Genomic DNA, 13,214 nt, shown 5'->3' with positions numbered 1-13,214 from the left:
GGAAACTACCTAAAAGTTGCGGCAAAGGGATTAAACACAAAAGGAATGTGTTTTAATGCAATGAAATAGGAAAGAACCATCTCCCTTGCACGGCAAGGGTTTGTAAGAAAAGGGATGCTTTTTATTTCTGAAATTAAGCAAGAATTTTGGTATAGAAAGGGTATGTGAGTTATGGCTGAGCTAGGTATGAAAGAGGAATGTGTTTAAATGGTTTAAAACAGGGAACAAAGCCCTTCCTTGCACGGCAAGGAAGAGGAAAGGTCAAGGGAGGTGCACGGCAAGGCTTTTAAGAAAGGAATTGTGACATAATCTTGCCGATTTTGGGAGAGAAAAGGAAGGTAAGGTGCGGCGCAATTTAGGACATGTCTAGGGCTTCTAGAACATGTGATTTAGGCAACCAACATTATTTGGAAACTTGCATAATTGGAAACCTTTCAAGAATAGAAACTCCACATAATGGAAACTGGTTTCCAATTCTTGATTCCTCCTTCTTCCTTTGATTCTAGGCTCACTTGGTCTTCAATTTCGTCCAACACTTTGGCTCCAAGCATAAGCTATCCATCCTTAGCCCAAAAGTGCTCCAAAAGACTCCAAAATGCACCATTTTGCTTCCTTAGCCATATGAACCTAAAAACACACAAAAGAAGCATAAAGGACTAGAATAACTAAGGAAACACAACGTAAATGCACGAGAACAAGCCAATTAAGTCGCATAAATATGCTCCTATCAATTCCCCTTCTCACAATTGAATGCCGCAGGTTCCCTTCCCTTTCCCTTTTATTTTCTGACTTTGTGTTTCCTTTTCTTTAAGGATTTGGAGTTAATTCCTTTCCTAAACTAAGTAATAAAGCCTTAGGATTCTTTCTTCCATATAAATACCCAATGCCGCACCCTTATTGAACCCTAATCACCCTTGCATACAATCTGCCTTCATTCACACAGAAACACAACCTTTGCCGCAGTCTTCCATCAAGCTTTCCATCATTCTCCTACTTTCATACCTTCATCCAAGCCTCCATACACCCTCCATAACCTTTGCCGCACCACCCTACTCTCCTAAATCCATTCAAAACCCAGAAAATCATCCACAAAACCACCTTAGACTTTTGTGCCGTGACTTAGCAAGGAAGAAGAGAAGGAAGACGATGGCTTGGACGTTTGTGCATTCAAGTTGGAGTGTTGGAACGTTTTTAGGTGTAATCTATCTTTTGTTTTCAATGTTTAATTCTATTTTCCTTTGATTTGTTATGAACATGAGAGGCTAAACTCGTTTTAGCCTAGGGATGCTTTGAAACCATGATTACGTTTATAATATGAGTTGATAAATTCCAGTTGTGATTTCATAAATTGTGAATGCAATTTACTTAACCGTTTGATGGATAACTTGTTCTTGTATGTCGATTAGGGAGGCTTACTTAATTTGCATGCTTGAATTTGGTGCTAGAATATAAGGGAGTTTCACATAATCGTCACAAACTTATATTCACAAGTAGTTAAGGTTGTTTTCACAATCATGTTAAGTAAATTCCTAGCATGAGTATCATGATCTCATAGTTACAAGTGCTTTGTCAATACTTATGATTTCCATTGAACGTAATGATCTTTGATTGTATCTCTATTATGATGTCATGTAGGGGACTTTTGAAGAATGCTTTGGGTTGTCGTATGATGTCATCCAATCCACTAACTTAAGGGAAATCTGAGGGTTAATTAGTGATGTCACCGTTAATCTAGGGTGTTGAGGTTCATGGATTATCGGAAAAGCAACTAGAAATCAATTTATGTTTGAATGTATCGTGTGTGGAGAAGTATCCCTTGGCTATTTCATCATCCATTGGTTTTTCTTAATTTCGTCAAAATCTGTTTTAAGTTTTTAATTTACTTGTTTTTCTTTTAAATTCGTCCAAAATCAAATCCCCTTTATTTACTTGTTTCAAATCTGTCCACAAGTGTGTTTTTGAGTCTTTTGAGTCAAAACTAATTGTATTTTCGTCCAAATTAAGTCTAGAGTCTAAATTGAGTCTTTTGATTGTTTTGAGTTGTTTTGAGTCTTTTAAGTTTGTTTTGAGTCATCCAAGTTTAGTTAAGAGTCTTTTGAGTTTGTTTACGTGTTTTGAAGCATATTTTTACATGTTTGAGTCAATTTCCATTAGATTAGCAATCCCTCCTAATCCCTGGCCTAGAACGATCCCTACTTATATCTATACTACAATTGTCAAAAAGAGGGTTTAATTTGAGTGCTATCTTTTATCACATCAGTGAATTATGGTGTTTGATGGCTGAAAGTTTGAATGAATGAATGAGTGAATGGATGATTGAATGGTGAGGCAAAATTTCTGAAGGAAAAGGATTGCACAATGCAATGGGAAAAGGATTAAGGTTTTGCAGAAACCAAGGGGGAAAGGGATAGGGAATACACAGCAAGGATTTGGGGTTTCTAGAGAGGATAGGTGCGGCACCTTTTTAGGAACACATAAGGTGTTCTAGAAAGAGTATTTAGGGCAGATTTCTAGACCTAAATGGACAAGGACTCATGGCATAGGTGTAGAAGACGGATTACAACTCCTAAACCTCCAAGGAATGGCCTATATGCGGCACACAAAGGGATTAGGCTTCTAGAATTTGAATTATGAGTTTAAATGTATAACTAATCCCTTCTAAATAGCTAGAATTAAGGTACAAACTGATTTGGATAAGATAAGTAGGATAATGCTAGATTTAGGAAAGGATAAGGTTGGTTAGGATAGGATAAGATAAAGTTGGATAATGTTCCTTATTTCTTGCTCTTTCCTTATCTTCTTTGTATTTGAACTTCTTTCTCCAGATTTGTAGCATTTCCTAGCCTCTCTTGACTTCAATTTCGTCCATCCATTTTGCTCCATAGTTAAGCTATCCAATCCATGCCCAAAATTGCTCCAAATGGCTCCAAAATGCACTTTCTTGCTTCTTTTGCCATTAGGACCTACAAACACACGAAAATAGCTTAAAAGACTATAATAAGTAGTAATTAACTAACTAAATGCAAGGAAACAACATAGCTAAGTAGCATAAATATGCTCCTATCAACAAGTCTCTAAGAACTCTCAGAAACCTGCGGCACACTCTTTGTATTTTTCTGAATTTCTCTCATGTGTGTCGTATGAATTATGCGGCAGAAATATGTATATATAGGCCTAGGGTTATGCACAATTTTTGAGGGGAAAAGGTTAGGGTTACATGGCAGAAAATGAGTTATGTAGAAGGAATAGGTGTGGCATAGAAAGAGGACCAGATAAGGCCTTCTAGAAAGGGTATTATGGCAGGTTTCTAGAAGGAAAAGGGATAAGGGGGCGGCACCAATGTAAGAGAAGGATAGGGCTTATAGAACCATATATTTAGGTGATTTAATGTGAAGAGGAGTCCCCTTTGCAACTGGAATTAAGGTAGCAAAAGATTAGGATAGGTTAAGATAAGGTTGGATAAGGTTTGGATAAGATAAGGTAGTTTGGATAATGTTTCCTTCTTATTTTTTTGATTCCTTATCTTCCAAGTCTTGAATTAATTCTTCCAGATGTTAAGCACATTCCTAGGCTCTCTTGAACTTCAAATTTGTCCATCCACCTTGCTCCATACTTATGTTATTCATTCCAAGCCCAAAACATCTCCAAATAGCTCCAAAATGCCATTTCTTGCCAACTTTGCCATTTGGACCTACAAACACACGAAAATAGTTTAAAACACTATAATAAATAGAAACTAACTAAGTAAATGCAAAGAAATAGGCTAACAAAGCCGCATAAATATGCTTCTATCATTAGGGTACCTTTCAACACAATGATGAGGATTTGGTTTTTAATTGCATGACTGTTAAAGAAAGTTACAAACATGGATGGAAGTTTGATATGCTCTTTGGTTTATGTTTAGTTGTAGTTGTCCTTTACGAATTCACATGTAATCAAAAAAGAAAAAAAATCATTTTTTGTAACATGCTTGAAGGAAGGAACTCAAACTAACGCTACAACCCTGAGAGACTTGAGCCTAAACTTTGTTTGGAGAGTTATTAATCTGTGATTTCTTGTTTTCTAAAGTCGTTGCATGATCTCATTATTTCTTTGCTTGGTTGCTACTTAGAATGTATTTTCATCATTATAGTTGCAAATACTAGAACTCATGGCCGTTTCATTCAAAGCATGACATTGAGTGCATAACATACAATAAGATGAATTTGTTTAGTTAAACCAGAGCCAAAAAGCCTTGCCCTTTGCATATGTATTGTAGGTTTAACCCCTTTGAGCCTTATTTAGCCTATTTTCTTTGTTAGCCACATTATCCTTACCTAGCCTAGAATAGGGCTATCCATACCCTTGTTCTTAAAGAATAGTGGAGCATGACTTAAAGGGAATTCCTTTTGGGGGAAGGTTTTCAAAAAAAAACAAAAAAACATGAAAAAGAAAGAAGAAGAAAGGAAAAGAGTTGAGAAATAAGTGAGAATGAACTCACAAGTTTTGGTTGTTGAATAAAGGGTCCAAAAGTTTGAATCTAGCCCTAAGTGTTGTGTGAATCTCCCATGGGTGTTTAAAGTTGATTTCTGCATTCAAAAGTGAATTCTAAGTGTTTATTTCATTACTTTGGTTACAATTGCTTTAAGAACCCTTGTTTATCCTTTACCTTTCTTTGTTAGCCAATACCTTAGTGATGTGAAAATTAACTTGACACACAAATTAAACCTTATTTTTGACAATTGTAGTATATATGCAAATAGGGATCGTTCTAGACTAGGGATTAACTAGGGATGCTAATCTACCCAAAACTGACTCAAAAACATAAAACTAGGCTTAAAAACAGAAAACTAAACTCTAATGACTCAAAACAAGCTAAATAAACTCAAAACACACACAACTAAGTTGAATTGACTCAAAACAGGTCCTAGAAAGTGATTTGGACGAAAATTGAACTAAAAAGACTCAAAAGACTCAATATGGACAGATTCTGACGAATTAGAACTAAACTAACACAAATAAGAACTAAGGGGTTATTTGGACTAATTTTGACCTTAACTTGACTCAAAACACTAATCGGACTAAAGTTAAACAGATTCTAAGTTAAAACACTAAATACTAAATGGGGATTGATTTTGACAAAATTAACTAAACTAGGCAAATTGCAAAACTAAACAGTTTAGACACTAAATTGGTTGAATTGAATGGGTAAAGGCCAGCTAGAGGGTCTTTCTCCACAGATGCACATATGAAACACAAATTGATTTCCAGTTACTCTTCCTTTAAACCATGAATGACAATGCCCCACATTAATCATGAGAAGCACAAATTAATTTTTAGATTTTTCTAGTTTCATTGAATTGGATGGAATACGCATTAGCAACCAAATTTTTTTTATCAAGTCCCCTACATGAACAGCATAATAGAGATACAATCAAAGATCATTAAGCTTTGTGAAAATCATAAGCACTGACAAAGCATTCATAACTACTGCATGATACTCTTGCCTAGAATTTACTTAACATAATCATGACTATTGACTTTTACTACTTGTGAATATAAGTTCATAATGATTAGGTGAAATTCCCTTATACTCTAGCATTGATGTGAAATATTCTAACACTCGAATTAAAACCCTATGATTGTAGTATATGAAAGTAGGGATCGTTTTAGGCCAGGGATTAGAAGGGATGCTAATCTACTCTAAACTAACTTAAAAACACAAAACTAAACTTAAAAACACTTAACTAGACTTATATGACTGAAAACAAACTAAAAAGACTCAAAACAGCAAAAAACAATCAAATAGACTCAAACTAGACTCTAAAGGGTGATTTAGACGAATTCTAACTTAACTTTGACTCAAAACACTTAAAAACATAAATTTGGACAGATTCTAACTAAAACACAAAACCAAGTAAAGGGGGATTGGATTTTGGACGAAATTAAAGTAAAGACAAGCAGATTAAAGACTCTTAAACAACTTGGACGAAATTGGGTGAAATATGGGTGAATGGCTAGCTAGAGGGTTCATCTCCACACATGACACATATGCATACAAATCGATTTCCAGTTATTATTCCTTTAAACCATGAATGACAATGCCCCAAGTTAATTGCATCGCACAACCAACCATCAGATTTTCCTTATTTCATTGAATTGAATGAATACGCATTACAGCCAAATTATCTTTCTCGAGTTCCCTATATGAAACGCATGATAGAGATACATATCAAAAGTCATTAAGTTCTATGAAAATCATAAGCATTGACAAGGCATTCATCACTATGAAACGCATGAGACTCCTGCCAAGGATTCACTTAACACAATCATGACTAGTGACTTCCACTACTTGTGAATATAAGTGAATAACTATTACGTGAAACTCCCTTATATTCTAGCATCAAATTCATGCATGCAAACTAAGTGGGCCTCCTTAATCAACATACAAGAATAAGTTATCAATCAAATAGATAAGTAAATCACATTCATGATTTATGAAACAATAATTGGATGAAATCAATTCATATCACATATATGTTCATGGCTTTGAATTCACCTCTAACTAAAACGAATTTTAGTTCCTCATGTTCGCAAAACGAAGATAATTAAATTTAAACATTGAAAACAAAGAATAGAATACACCTAGAAACGCTTCAACAATCCAACGTTTTGAATGGTAAGCACGACTCTAGGTGTGGTGGATGGTGTGGTGTGAATTTGTGGTAGAGGGCGGTGGGTAAGCGGGCCCTCTTAATCAACACACAAGAACAGGTTCTCAATAAATCGGTTAAGTAAATTGCATTCACCACTCAAGGAAAAATAACCGGAGGAAATCAATTCATATAAAACATATGTCCATGGCTTTGAATTCTCCTGCAACTATAAAGAAATTAGTTCCATGATAGGGGCATATTTAAGCTATTTTTGTATGTTTGTAGGTCCTAACGGCAAAATGAGTAAGAAAGTGCATTTTGGAGCCATTTGGAGCAGTTTTGGGCATCAATTGGATAGCTTATGAGTGGAGCAAGGTGGATGGATGAAATTGAAGTCAAGAGAGGCTAGGAAATGCCGCAAATATGGAGAAAGAAGTTCAAATACAAAGAAGATAAGGAAAGAGCAAGAACTAAGGAACATTATCCAACCTTATCTTATCCTATCCTAACTAACCTTATCCTTTGCTAAATCTAGCATTATCCTATCTTATCTTATCCAAATCAGTTTGTGCCTTAATTCTAGCTATTTAGAAGGGATTAGTTATACATTTAAACACATAACTCAGATTCTAGAAGCCTAATCCCTTATGTGCCGCATATCTGTCATTCCTTGAAGGTTTAGGAGTTGTAGTCCCTCTCCTATGATAGGAGCATATTTAGGCGACTTAGCTAGCTTATTCTTGTGCATTTGTGTTATTATTTCTTAGTTAATGTAGTATTTCAACTCATTTTCGTGTGTTTGTAGGTCCAAAGGGTTAAAGTACCAAGAAAGTGCATTTTGGTGCATTTTGGAGCAGTTTTGGGCACTAAATGGATAGCTTGTGTATGGGCCAACATGGATGGACGAATTTGGAGTTCAAAAGGCTAGAAATCTGATAAGAAGATGAAGAAATTGAACTCAAGACAAAGTGGATAAGGAATTAGCTCAAAAGAGGAAACATTATCCGAAACCTTATCCAACATTATCCAAAACCTTATCTTATCTTATCTTATCCTATCCTAACCTAATCTTGTTCCACTTTAATCCTAGCTGCAAGTGGACCTGAAAACATGATTTCTAGAAGCCTTATCTAACCCTAAAAGGTTGCTGCACCCTTCCCCCTTTTATCTCTTTTAGAAAACCCAAAATCAGCCACAAAATACCTAGTTTCTAGAAGGCCCAATTTTGGATGAATTTCCTAAACCTTTTTCCTTTTGGATTCTGATTTATATGGCCTCATTCCTTGTGGATTTGGGTTACACAAATCCTTTTATGAAACTAATTGGGAATCCTTTTATGAAACTAATTGGGCCAAACCCTCTCCTAAGTGGATTTAACTCACTTGTGCCGAACCTTAGGGCCCTAATCCAATAAATCTGCTAAGTGTAACCCTAATCTAATTAACCCTAGGACTATATAAATATATTTTCAGCCACAAATTCGTATGACCCCCCTTATGCTATTCAGAAACTTGTGCCGCAACACCCTAGCCTCCATTCTTCATCCTTCATCCACTCCATACACCTCCATACACAACCTGCCGCAACCTAGCACCATAATCAGCCCTTATTCATCATCCTAAACAAGAACACACCATTCAAAACCCCCAAAACCACCACCCACAACTTGTGCCGCAGCAAGGAAGAGGAAGGGAAGCCTAGCCGTGCATGCCATTCAACCTGGAATTGCTGAAACGTTTAGGTGTAATCTTTCTTGTGTTTTCAATGTTTAATTTCAAGAATCTTTGCTTTGCGAGTATGAGGAACTAATCCCCTTTTGGCTAGGGGTAATTTCGAAACCATGGCTATATTTGCATTATGATTTGATTACTTCTAGTTGTGATTTCATGAATTGTGAATTCAATTTACTTATCTATTTGAATTAAAACTTGTTTATGTATATGGATTGAGAGTGCACACTTAATTTGCATGCATAAATCTGATGCTAGGATATAAGGAAACTTCACCTAATCGTTGGGAACTTATATTCATAAGTAGTAAAGGTTGTTAGTCACAATCATGTTAAGTAAATTCTTGGCATAAGTATCATGCGCTTTCATAGTTACGAGTGCATCATCAACACTTATGATTTTCATAGAAATTAATGATCTTTGATTGTTTCTCTTTTATGCGCTTTCATGTAGAGAACTTTTGAGGAATAATTTGATTGCAATACGCTAATTCCATTCAATTCAATGACCTAAGGAAAATCTGAGAGTTAATTTAAGCGTACCTAATTAACTTGGGGTGTTGAGGTTCATGATTCATTGAATAAGCAACTGGAGATTGTTTTGTATGCAAGTATGCCATGTGTGGAGAAAGACCTCCTAGCTAGCCTACCATCCACTTAATTCTACCAATTTCGTGCAAATCTGCCTAGTTAAACTTCTTGCTTTGTTTGTTTTATTTTCGTCCAAAAACAAATCCCTATTTATTCTAGAGTGTCTAACTAGTTAGAATATGTTTTAGATTGTGTTTTCAAGAGTTTTGAGTCAAGTTAGAACCAAATTTTGTCCAATTTTGTGTTTAGAGTCAAATCTGCCCAGTTTGTGTTTTTTAGGCAATTTTGAGTGTGTTTAGCTTATTTTGAGTCTTGTGAACTTGTTTGGAGTCTTTTAAGTTGAGTTAAGTGTTTTAAAGTTTAGTTTTAGTTATTTGAGTCAGTTTGAAGTGTTTAGCAATCCCTCCTAATCCCCGGTTTAAGAACGATCCCTACTTACTTATATACTACAATTGTCAAAAGAGGGTTAATTTGTGTATTAAGTTAATTTTCGCATCATCCTACAAAGGTGCCGCACCCCTTAGCCTAAGTTCTTCTAGAAATCTGCCCTTTATCCCTTCTAGAAGTCCAATTTTTGCCACAAAACACATTGTTTCTAGAATCCCTAGAAAGGTGGCGCCTCTCCCTCTTCTAGAAGCTCTAGAACCTGCAATCTTTTTCGCTTTCTTCCTTGGTCTTTGTGATAGGAGCATATTTATGCGACTTAATTGGCTTGTTCTTGTGTATTTACATTGTGTTTCCTTAGTTATTTTAGTCCTTTATGCTTCTTTTGTGTGTTTTTAGGTTCATATGGCTAAGGAAGCAAAATGGTGCATTTTGGAGCAAAATTGGACTTGGAATGGATAGCTTATGTTTGGAGCAAAAGAAATGGACGAAATTGAAGACCAAATTGAGTTAGGATTCCTAATCACAAGAGGATTCCTAATCACAAGACGATTCCTAATCAAATGAGGAATCCTAGTGAAAGAAGGTTTCCTACTTGAAGTAGGAAAGTTAAGCCAAGGTTTCCTATTTTGGTTTAATATTTCCTAATCTTTAAGGACTCCATATTTCAGCAATATCAAAGGCTCCTACCTATTCTAGGTCATAAAACAATGTCCCTTGCAAACCTAAAGTCATTGCCGTGTGTCCCCTTTGGGTTTCCCTTCCTTGCCGTGCAAGGAAGGGCCTTGTTTCCTGTTTTAAACCATTTAAACACATTCCTTTTTCATACCAAGCTCAGCCATAACTCACATACCCTTTTTTATTCCAAAATTCTTGCCTAAATTCAGAAATAAAAAGCATTCCTTTTCTTACAAACCCTTGCCGTGCAAGGGAACCTTGTTTCCTTTAGTTTTGGGACATTTAAACCTTTCCTATATCACAGCCGCACCTCCCTTGACCTTTTCTCTTCCTTGCCGTGCAAGGGAGATGGTTCTTTCCTATTTCCTTGCATTAAAACACATTCCTTTTGTGTTTTATACCATTGCTGCAACTTTTAATTAGTTTCCTTTAAATTTCTGATTTGATTTCCTATTTCTAGAAGCTTTTGACTTAATTTCTGTTTACCTAAATAACCTAGGGTTTTAATTCCTGAAATCCTATAAATAAACATCCTTGTAGCAGCCACAAAGTGGCATTCATTCACCATTCACGCCAGAAAATCATCCCATCCCTCTAACACATCCATACTTCACCATTCTCCATATTTTCTGCCCAAAACCAACCCTTGCCGTCCCCTACATCCATCCCAAACCTAAATCCATCATTCTACATCATCCATAACCCCCTAAACTCACCAAAACCTCTTGTGCCGTAGCAAAGGAGAGGAAGAAGATTGCTTGAAGATCCTAGCTATTCAACATTGGATCGTTGGAGTATTTAGGTGTTCTCTTTCTTATATTTACAATGTATAAATCTGTTTTCCTTTGTTTTGTGAACATGAGGAACTAAGCCTTTTGGCTAGGGGGCTATTCAATACCATGATTATGCTTGCAAGATGGATGTAATGGTTATTTCATAAGTTGTGAATTCAATTTGCTTAACTGTTTGATTGATAACTCATTCTTGTGTGTTGATTAAGGTGGCCACTTAGTTTTTCATGCAGGGATTTGAAGCTAAAATATAAGGGAATTTCACCTAATAGTTATAACCTTATATTTGCTGGTAGTGGAGGTCGTTTATCGACGATCGCGTTAAGTGAATTCTTGGCAAAAGTTTCATGCTTTTCATAGTAACAATTGCCTCGTCAATACTTATAGTTTTCATGAAACTTAATGATCTTTGATTGTACCTTTATTGTGCTTTTCACGTAAGGGACTTTTAGAGAATGTTTTGAGTTGTTGTATTCGCATTCCTATCCAATTCAATAACTTAAGGAAAACTTGAAAGTTAAAAAAGTGTTGTTCACGGTTAACTTGGGGTATTGAGTTTCATGATTTATTGAAAGAAGCAATTGGAAATCAATTTGAATGCAAGTGTGTCATGTGTGGAGAAGAACCCTCTAGTTAGCCCATCATTCATCAATCCACGTAATTTAGTCTAAAGAATCTGTTTTCTTTGTCCTTGTCTTAATTTACTTAATTTTCGTCAAAACCAATTCCCCCATTAATTTAAAGTGTTAGATTAGTTAGAAATCAATTTAGTTGATGTTTTTAAGTGTTTTGAGTCAAGTGATAACTTAATTTCGTCCAGATTTGAGTATAGTGTTCAAAACTGCCCAGAAAGTGTTTTTAAGGCACTTTTGAGTGTTTGTTTGCTGTTTTGAGTCTTTTGGTTTGTTTTGGTGTTTCATAGTTTAGTTTTGCATTCTTTGAGTCTAGTTTAGTGTTTAAACTTTGTTTTTACGATTTTGAGTCAGTTTAGAGTGTTTAGCAATCCCTCCTAATCCCCGGTTTAAGAACGATCCCTACTTACATATCTACTACAATTGTCAACAAGAGGGTTTAATTTGTGTGTTAAGTAATTTTCGCACCAATGCGCTAATTCCATTCAATTCAATGACCTAAGGGAAATCTGAGAGTTAATTTAAGCGTACCTAATTAACTTGGGGTGTTGAGGTTCATGATTCATTGAATAAGCAACTGGAGATTGTTTTGTATGCAAGTATGCCATGTGTGGAGAAAGACCTCCTAGCTAGCCTACCATCCACTTAATTCTACCAATTTCGTGCAAATCTGCCTAGTTAAACTTCTTGCTTTGTTTGTTTTATTTTCGTCCAAAAACAAATCCCTATTTATTCTAGAGTGTCTTACTAGTTAGAATATGTTTTAGATTGTGTTTTCAAGAGTTTTGAGTCAAGTTAGAACCAAATTTTGTCCAATTTTGTGTTTAGAGTCAAATCTGCCCAGTTTGTGTTTTTTAGGCAGTTTTGAGTGTTTTTAGCTTATTTTGAGTCTTGTGAACTTGTTTGGAGTCTTTTAAGTTGAGTTAAGTGTTTTAAAGTTTAGTTTTAGTTATTTGAGTCAGTTTGAAGTGTTTAGCAATCCCTCCTAATCCCCGGTTTAAGAACGATCCCTACTTACTTATATACTACAATTGTCAAAAGAGGGTTAATTGGTGTATTAAGTTAATTTTCGCATCATCCTACAAAGGTGCCGCACCCCTTAGCCTAAGTTCTTCTAGAAATCTGCCCTTTATCCCTTCTAGAAGTCCAATTTCTGCCACAAAACACATCGTTTCTAGAATCCCTAGAAAGGTGGCGCCTCTTCCTCTTCTAGAAGCTCTAGAACCTGCAATCTTTTTCCCTTTCTTCCTTGGTCTTTGCCGTGGAACCCTAGTCCTTTTCCCCTAGGATTGTGCAAACCTTTTCTCACCTGATTTCTACCACACCCTAATCTGATTTCCCTAGGGTTTAAGCCGTGTAACACACACGCACACACACACATATATATATATACACACACACACACACACACATGCTTATGCCGAAGGTTTTATTCCATTCATGTGACATCCCACATCGCCCAGGGGAGTGATCCTTATATGTATATTCCCATCCCTACCTAGCACGAGGCTTTTTGGGAGCTCACTGGCTTCTGGTTCCATGGGAACTCCGAAGTTAAGTGAGTAGTGCACGAGAGCATTCCCAGGATGGGTGACCCATCGGGAAGTTCTCGTGTGAGTTCCCAAAAACAAAACCTTGAGGGCATGGTTGGGGCCCTGGAAGTGGTTCCCCCCGGGCTGCGATGTGACAATTTGGTATCAAAGCCTAACCCTGGTCGCGTGTGTGCCGACGAGAACGTCAGGAGTTGTATATATGTCATTCCTTGGAAGTTCAG

The sequence above is a fragment of the Pyrus communis genome, chromosome 7, assembly GCF_963583255.1.
Source record: "Pyrus communis chromosome 7, drPyrComm1.1, whole genome shotgun sequence".
In the NCBI taxonomy this organism is placed as follows: domain Eukaryota; kingdom Viridiplantae; phylum Streptophyta; class Magnoliopsida; order Rosales; family Rosaceae; genus Pyrus; species Pyrus communis.
Note: the sequence above shows the minus strand (reverse complement) of the source record.